We start from the raw sequence: 8626 nt of genomic DNA on the forward strand, positions 1-8626 counted from the left end.
AGTAGTGTACGGTAAACCACTGACTAGAAAAACCCATTATCCACTAGGTAGTAGTAGTATATGGTAAACACTGCTGAACCCATATATCCACTAGGTATAGTGTTACGGTAAACACTGACTAGAACCCATCTATCCACGGTGTAGGTACAATAACTGATAACTATCTTGTATAGTACAACACTGACTAGAACCCATCTAATCCACTAGGTAGTACGCGGTAAACACTGACTAGAACCCATCTATCCTCTGGTTGTATGTAACTGTAGACCATCTAGAGTAAGTGGAGTAAACACTGACTAGAACCCATACATCCACTAGGTAGTAGTGTCAGGTAAACACTGACTAGATCCCATCTATCCACTAGGTAGTAGTGTACGGTAAAACCTGACTAGAACCCATCTATCCACTAGGTAGTAGTGTACGGTAAAACGACTGAACTCATATCTAGGTAGAAACGAACATCTGATACCCCTAGTCACTAGGTAGTATGTAAGTAAACACTGACTAGAACTCCATAGATCCTAGGTAGTAGGTACGGTAAACACTGACTAGAACCCATCTATCCACTAGGTAGTAGTGACGGTAAAATGTACTAGAACCCATCTATCCACTGAATATGAATTACAGATGAAATCGATCTGTAAAGTGTAGTAACACTGACTAGACCATCTATCCACTAGGTAGTAGCGTACGGTAAACACGACTAGAACCCATTCTATCCACTAGGTAGAGTGTAGGTAACGACGACTAAACATCCTTTGGTGTACGTAACACGACTAGAACCCATCTAGTGTAGTAGTGTACGGTAAACACTGACTCGAACCCGTCTATCCACTAGGTAGTAGGGTACGGTAAACACTGACTAGAAACCCATCATCCGCTGGTGTAGTGTATGGTAAACAATGACCTAGAACCCATCTATGCCATAGGTAGTATGTACGAGTAAAACACTGACTAAACCATCTATCCACAGGGAGTAGTGTACGGTATTACGACTAGATCTAGAAACCCATCTATCCACTGAAGTAGTGTACGGTAAAACACTGACTAGATCGAGAACCCCTCCTATCCACTAGGTATAGTGTATGGGTAAACAACTGACTAGAACCATCTATCCATAGGTAGTAGTGTATGGAAACACTGACTAGAACCCATCTATCCATGAGGTAGTAGTGTACGGTAAACACTGCTGAAACCCTCTATCCACCAGTAGTATATATGGTAAACACTGACTAGATCATTTATCCACTAGGTAGTAGTGTACGGTAAACCCTGACTAGGAACCCATCTATCCCCTAGGTAGTAGTGTACGGTAACACTGACTATAACCATCTACCACTAGGTAGTATGTACCGGTAAAACACGACTAGAACCCATCTCATCCACTAGGTAATAGTATTATGGTAAACCTGACTAGAACCCAATTTATCCACTAGGTAATAGTGTTGGTAAACACTGACTAGAACCCAATCTATCACTAGGTAGTAGTGTACGGTAAACACTGTCTAGAACCATCTATCCACTAGTAGTAGTGTAAGGTAAACACTGACTAGTGAACCGATCTATCCACTAGGTAGTAGTGTAGGTAAACACTGAACTAGAAAACCCATCTATCCACTAGGTAGTATGTTACGGTAAACACTGATAAACCATCTGAGGTAGTAGTGTACAGTAACACTGACTAGAACCCATCTATCCACTAGGTAATAGTGTATGGTAAACATGACTAGATCCCATCTATCACTAGGTAGTAGTGTACGTAAAACAACTGACTAGAACCCATCTATCTTTAAATTCACTAGTAGTAGTGTACAGGTAACACGTGGGGGGGACTAGAACCCTCTATCCACTAGGTAGAGTGTAAGGTAAAACACTGACTAGAACCCCTCTAGTCCACTAGGTAGTAGTGTACGGTAAACACTGACCTAGTAACCCATCTATCCACTAGGTAGTAGTGTACGTAAACACTGACTAGCAACCCATTATCCACTAGTAGTAGTGTACGGTAAACGACTGACTAGAACCCATCTATCCACTAGGTAGTAGTGTCTGTAACACCTGACTAGACTAGAACCAATCATCCATATGTAGTAGTGTATGTAAACACTGACTAGAACTCCATCTATCCCTAGTAGTAGGTAGGTAAACATGATAGAACCCATCTGATCACTATAGTAGAGGTACGGTAAACATGACTAGACCCTATCATCCACTAGGTAGTAGGTACGGTAAACACTGACCTAGAACCCATCTTCCCTAGGTAATGTTTATGGTAAACACTGCTAGAACCAATTTATCCACTAGGTAATAGTGTATGGTAAACACTGACTGAACCCACTCTTCCACTGGGTAGTAGTGTACGTGTAAACACTGTCTAGACCATCTATCAACTACGGTAGTAGTGTAAGGTAAACACTATACTAGTGGATAGATGGGTTCTAGACAGGTTTACCGTACACTACTACCCAGTGGATAGATGGGTTCTAGTCAGTGTTTACCATACACTATACCTAGTGGATAGAATGGTTCTAGTCAGTGTTTACCTAAAACTACTTACCTAGTGGATAGATGGGTTTAGTCAGTGTTTACGATATACACTCTACCTAGTGGATAGATGGGTCTAGCAGTGTACCGTACACTACTACCTAGTGGATAGATGGGTTCTAGTCAGTGTTTACCATACTACTACCTAGGGATAGATGGTTCTAGTCAGTGTTACCGTTACACTACTACCTAGTGGATAGATGGGTTCTAGTCAGGTTTTACCGTCACTACTACCTAGTGGATAGATGGGTTCTAGTCAGTGTTTACCGTACACTATTACCTAGTGGATAGATGGGTTCTAGTCAGTGTTTACAGTACACTACTACCTAGTGGATAGTGGGTTCTAGTCAGAGTGTTTACCGTACACTACTACCTAGTGGATAGATGGGTTCTAGTCAGTGTTACCCTTACACTACTACTAGTGGATAGATGGGTTCTAGTCAGTGTTTACCGTACACTACTACCTAGTGGAAGATGGGTTCTAGTCAGTGTTTACCGTACACTACTACCTAGTGGATAGATGGGTTAGTCAGTGTTTACCTACACTATTACCTAGTGGATAGATGGGTTCTAGTCAGTGTTTACGTACACTACTACCTAGATGGGTTCTAGTCAGGTTACGTACACTACTACCTAGTGGATAGATGGGTTCTAGTCAGTGTTTACGTACACTACTACCTAGTGGATAGATGGGTTCTAGTCAGTGTTTACCTTACCTACTACCTAGTGGATAGATGGGTTCTAGCAGTGTTTACGTACACTACTACCTAGTGGATAGATGGGTTCTATCAGTGTTTACCATACAATATACCTAGTGGATAATGGTTCTAGTCAGTGTTACCATAAACTATACCTAGTGGATAGATGGGTTCTAGTCAGTGTTTACCGTACACTACTACCTAGTGGATAGATGGTTCTGTCAGTGTTAACCGTACACTACTACCTAGTGGATAGATGGGTTCTAGTCAGTGTTTACCGTACACTACTACCTAGTGGATAAATGGGTTCTAGTCAGTGTTTACCATACTACACTACCTGTGGATAGATGGGTTCTAGTCAGTGTTTACCGTACACTACTACCTAATGGATAGATGGGTCTAGTCAGTGTTTACGCATACACTACACCTAGTGGATAGATGGGTTCTAGTCAGTGTTTACCATACACTACTACCTAGTGGATAGATGGGTTCTAGATTGCAGTGTTTACCGTACACTACTACCTAGTGGATAGATGGGTTCTAGGTCAGTGTTTACCGTACACTACTACCTAGTGGATAGATGGGTTCTAGTCAGTGTTTACCGTACACTACTACCTAGTGGATAGATGGGTCTAGTCAGTGTTTACCATACACTACTACCTAGCGGATAGATGGGTTCTAGTCAGTGTTTTACCGTACCCTACTACCTAGTGGATAGACGGTTCGAGTCAGTGTGTTACCGTACACTACTATAGATGGGTTCTAGCATAGTGTTTACCGTCTACACTCTACCTAGTGGATAGATGGGTTCTAGTCAGTGTTTACCGTACCTACTACCTAGTGGATAGATGGGTTCAGTCAGTGTTTACCGTACACTACTACTAGGGATAGAGGGTTCTAGACAGTGTTTACCGTACACTACTACTAGTGGATAGATTGGGTTCTAGTCAGTGTTTACCATACACTACTACCTAGGGATAGATGGGTTCTAGTCAGTGTTTACCATACACTATTACCTAGTGGATAGATGGGTTCTAGTCAGTGTTTACCGTACACTACTACTAGTGGATAGATGGGTTCTAGTCAGTGTTTACCGTACACTACTACCTAGTGGATAGATGGATTTAGTCAGTGTTTACCGTACACTACTACCTAGTGGATAGATGGGTTCTAGTCAGTGTTTACCTAACTCTACTACTAGAGGATAGATGAGTTCTAGTCAGTGTTTACCTACACTATACCAGTGGATAGATGGGTTCTAGTCAGTGTTACCTACACTATACCTAGTGGTAGATGGGTTTAGTCAGTGTTACCGTACACTACTACCTAGTGGATAGATGGGTTCTAGTCAGTGTTTACCATTACTACTACCTAGTGGATAAATGGGTTTAGTCAGTGTTTACCGTACACTACAACCTGTGGATAGATGGGTTCTAGTCAGTGTTTACCGTAACTACTACCTAGTGGATAGATGGGTTCTAGTCAGTGTTTACCGTACATACTACCTAGTGATAGATGGGTTCTAGTCATGTTTACCTTACACTACTACTATTTCTGTATGTAGTAACAGCTGACAGTTCTGTATGTAGTAGCAGCTGACAGTTCAGTATGTAGTAGCAGCTGACAGTTCTGTATGTAGTAGCAGCTGACAGTTCTGTATGTAGTAGCAGCTGACAGTTCTGTATGTAGTAGCAGCTGACAGTTCTGTATGTAGTAGCAGCTGACAGTTCAGTAGTAGCAGCTGACAGTTCTGTATGTAGTAGCAGCTGACAGTTCTGTATGTAGTAGCAGCTGACAGTTCAGTATGTAGTAGCAGCTGACAGTTCTGTATGTAGTAGCAGCTGACAGTTCAGTATGTAGTAGCAGCTGACAGTTCAGTATGTAGTAGCAGCTGACAGTTCAGTATGTAGTAGCAGCTGACAGTTCTGTATGTAGTAGCAGCTGACAGTTCTGTATGTAGTAACAGCTGACAGTTCTGTATGTAGTAGCAGCAGACAGTTCTGTATGTAGTAGCAGCAGACAGTTCTGTATGAAGTAGCAGCTGACAGTTCTGTATGTAGTAGCAGCTGACAGTTCTGTATGTAGTAGCAGCTAAGAGTTCTGTATGTAGTAGCAGCTAACAATGATATATAGTTGCAGCTAACAGTTCTGTAGCAGCTGACAGTTCTGTATGTAGTAGCAGCTAACAGTTCTGTATGTAGTAGCAGCTAACAATTATATATAGTTGCAGCTAACAGTTCTGTAGCAGCTGACAGTTCTGTATGTAGTAGCAGCTGACAGTTCTGTATGTAGTAGCAGCTGACAGTTCTGTATGTAGTAGCAGCTGACAGTTCTGTATGTAGTAGCAGCTGACAGTTCTGTATGTAGTAGCAGCTAACAGTTCTGTATGTAGTAGCAGCTAACAGTTCTGTATGTAGTAGCAGCTAACAGTTCTGTAGCAGCTAACAGTTCTGAATGTAGTAGCACCTGACAGTTCTGTATGTAGTAGCAGCTGACAGTTCTGTATGTAATAGCAGCTAACAGTTCTGTAGCAGCTAACAGTTCTGAATGTAGTAGCACCTGACAGTTCTGTATGTAGTAGCAGCTGACAGTTTTGTATGTAGTAGCAGCTAACAATGATATATAGTTGCAGCTAACAGTTCTGTAGCAGCTGACAGTTCTGTATGTAGTAGCAGCTAACAGTTCTGTATGTAGTAGCAGCTAACAATTATATATAGTTGCAGCTAACAGTTCTGTAGCAGCTGACCGTTCTGTATGTAGTAGCAGCTGACAGTTCTGTATGTAGTAGCAGCTGACAGTTCTGTATGTAGTAGCAGCTGACAGTTCTGTATGTAGTAGCAGCTGACAGTTCTGTATGTAGTAGCAGCTGACAGTTCTGTATGTAGTAGCAGCTGACAGTTCTGTATGTAGTAGCAGCTAACAGTTCTGTAGCAGCTAACAGTTCTGAATGTAGTAGCACCTGACAGTTCTGTATGTAGTAGCAGCTGACAGTTCTGTATGTAGTAGCAGCTAACAGTTCTGTAGCAGCTAACAGTTCTGAATGTAGTAGCACCTGACAGTTCTGAATGTAGTAGCACCTGACAGTTCTGTATGTAGTAGCAGCTAACAGTTCTGTATGTAGTAGCAGCTAACAGTTCTGTATGTAGTAGCAGCTAACAGTTCTGTATGTAGTAGCAGCTGACAGTTCTGTAGCAGCTAACAGTTCTGAATGTAGTAGCACCTGACAGTTCTGTATGTAGTAGCAGCTGACAGTTCTGTATGTAGTAGCAGCTGACAGTTCTGTATGTAGTAGCAGCTAACAATTATATATAGTTGCAGCTGACAGTTCTGTAGCAGCTAACAGTTCGGTATGTAGTAGCAGCTGACAGTTCTGTATGTAGTAGCACCTGACAGTTCTGTATGTAGTAGCAGCTAACAATTATATCTAGTTGCAGCTGACAGTTCTGTAGCAGCTAACAGTTCGGTATGTAGTAGTAGCTGACAGTTCTGTATGTAGTAGCAGCTAACAGTTTTGTATGTAGTAGCAGCAAACAGCTCTGTATGAAGTAGCAGCTGACAGTTCTGTATGTAGTAGCACCTGACAGTTCTTTATGTAGTAGCAGCTAACAATTATATATAGTTGCAGCTAACAGTTATGTATGTAGTAGCAGCTAACAGTTCTGTAGTAGCTGACAGTTCTGTATGTAGTAGCAGCTGACAGTTCTGTATGTAGTAGCAGCTAACAGTTCTGTATGTAGTAGCAGCTAACAGTTCTGTATGTAGTAGCAGCTAACAAGTCTGTATGTAGTAGCAGCTGACAGTTGTGTATGTAGTAGCAGCTAACAAGTCTGTATGTAGTAGCAGCTGACAGTTCTGTAGCAGCTGACAGTTATGTATGTAGTAGCAGCTGACAGTTATGTATGTAGTAGCAGCTGACAGTTCTGTATGCAGTAGCAGCTAACAGTTCTGTATGCAGTAGCAGCTAACAGTCCTGTATGCAGTAGCAGCTGACAGTTCTGTATGTAGTAGCAGCTGACAGTTCTGTATGTAGTAGCAGCTAACAATTCTGTATGTAGTAGCAGCTGACAGGTATGTATGTAGTAGCAACTAACAATTCTGTATGTAGTAGCAGCTAACAGTTCTGAATGTAGTAGCACCTGACAGTTCTGTATGTAGTAGCAGCTGACAGTCCTGTATGTAGTAGCAGCTAACAGTTCTGTATGTAGTAGAAGCTGACAGTTGTGTATGTAGTAGCAGCTAACAAGTCTGTATGAAGTAGCAGCTGACAGTTCTGTAGCAGCTGACAGTTATGTATGTAGTAGCAGCTGACAGTTCTGTATGCTGTAGCAGCTGACAGTTCTGTATGCAGTAATAGCTAACAGTTCTGTATGCAGTAGCAGCTAACAGTCCTGTATGTAGTAGCAGCTAACAGTCCTGTATGTATTAGCAGCTAACAGTTCTGTATGTAGTAGCAGCTGACAGTTCTGTATGTAGTAGCAGCTAACAATTCTGTATGTAGTAGCAACTAACAATTCTGTATGTAGTAGCAGCTGACAGTTCTGTATGTAGTAGCAGCTGACAGTTCTGTATGTAGTAGCAGCTGACAGTTCTGTATGTAGTAGCAGCTGACAGTTCTGTATGTAGTAACAGCTGACAGTTCTGTATGTAGTAGCAGCAGACAGTTCTGTATGAAGTAGCAGCTGACAGTTCTGTATGTAGTAGCAGCTGACAGTTCTGTATGTAGTAGCAGCTGACAGTTATGTATGTAGTAGCAGCTAACAGTTCTGTATGTAGTAGCAGCTAACAATGATATATAGTTGCAGCTAACAGTTCTGTAGCAGCTGACAGTTCTGTATGTAGTAGCAGCTAACAGTTCTGTATGTAGTAACAGCTAACAATTATATATAGTTGCAGCTAACAGTTCTGTAGCAGCTGACAGTTCTGTATGTAGTAGCAGCTGACAGTTCTGTATGTAGTAGCAGCTAACAGTTCTGTATGTAGTAGCAGCTAACAGTTCTGTATGTAGTAGCAGCTAACAGTTCTGTATGTAGTAGCAGCTAACAGTTCTGTATGTAGTAGCAGCTGACAGTTCTGTATGTAGTAGCAGCTAACAGTTCTGTATGTAGTAGCAGCTAACAGTTCTGTATGTAGTAGCAGCTGACAGTTCTGTATGTAGTAGCAGTTTACAGTTCTATATGTAGTAGCAGCTGACAGTTCTGTATGTAGTAGCAGTTTACAGTTCTGTAGCAGCTAACAGTTCTGAATGTAGTAGCACCTGACAGTTCTGTATGTAGTAGCAGCTGACAGTTCTGTATGTAGTAGCAGTTTACAGCTCTGTAGCAGCTAACAGTTCTGAATGTAGTAGCACCTGACAGTTCTGTATGTAGTAGCAGCTGACAGCTCTG

The sequence above is a fragment of the Salvelinus namaycush genome, chromosome 16 (assembly GCF_016432855.1).
Source record: "Salvelinus namaycush isolate Seneca chromosome 16, SaNama_1.0, whole genome shotgun sequence".
NCBI lineage: Eukaryota > Metazoa > Chordata > Actinopteri > Salmoniformes > Salmonidae > Salvelinus > Salvelinus namaycush.